The sequence below is a fragment of the Nomia melanderi genome, chromosome 2, assembly GCF_051020985.1.
Source record: "Nomia melanderi isolate GNS246 chromosome 2, iyNomMela1, whole genome shotgun sequence".
In the NCBI taxonomy this organism is placed as follows: Eukaryota; Metazoa; Arthropoda; class Insecta; order Hymenoptera; family Halictidae; genus Nomia; species Nomia melanderi.
Genome location: NC_135000.1, coordinates 11,797,470 through 11,798,284, shown reverse-complemented (window position 1 = coordinate 11,798,284; position 815 = coordinate 11,797,470). Strand labels below are relative to the sequence as shown.

General features: G+C 36.9%; 1 non-coding gene across 1 annotated transcript; it reads right to left on the bottom strand.

Moving 5' to 3' along the window:
- Positions 1-339: 339 nt before the first annotated feature.
- Positions 340-458, bottom strand: LOC116430789 (5S ribosomal RNA). The gene has a single exon (XR_004235789.1). It is a non-coding gene; the product is annotated as a 5S ribosomal RNA (ribosomal RNA).
- Positions 459-815: the final 357 nt, after the last annotated feature.

The window sequence follows — 815 nt, the reverse complement described above, 5'->3', positions numbered from 1 at the left end:
TTGGGCACGGTGGTGCTTGTATAATATTTGGAACTTTCCTCGGCTGCGCGGTCAGTATTTAGTCCCATGACGGTGCATGGCGAGCGAGTGTCATTGCAGAAAAAACACACTTGGTCCGTCCTACATGCGTCATAAAGTAATTTTCAGATAATCTTTTTACTGACAGAGATTAAACAAAGTTTTGCGCATTTGTTTTAGCCTCTGCAAGTAATTCGCATGACCTTTCGAGCTATGAACCATATTCCGCTACAATACATTACTCTTTGTTTAATCATTATGTAGCTTAAATTATCAACATTTTGTGCTTGTTCATGTGATTTTTGACAAAAAAAGAGTATATGGCAACATTACGCGGTATTCCCAGGCGGTCACCCATCCAAGTACTAACCACGCCCTGCGCTATTTAACTTCGGTGATCGGACGAGAACCGGTGCATTAAACGCGGTATGAACGTTGCCTAAAAAATGAGGAATATAAATATAATAAAATATTATAATTGTGATCTTGTATGTACAAAATGGCAGTGATATATATATATAATAAGCTTAAATATATCTAAGATAATATTAGTGAAGGGAAAGTCGAACGCTGATCGTCTGCGTTTCGTCAATCAGTGCCTTCTTAACACATTGAACGCCGGCTAAATTTCAGCTACTAAAAACGCTAGCGTCGGTGATTATATTGATACACTTTTAAACATCGATCAAACCAAAATTTCTAACTTACGGAAGAGAATAAGGAATTTGATTTTGTAAATTTTACTTTGGATTTGTGTTATACGTGTCTAAAATGATACACGAACGTAGGATTAGCAA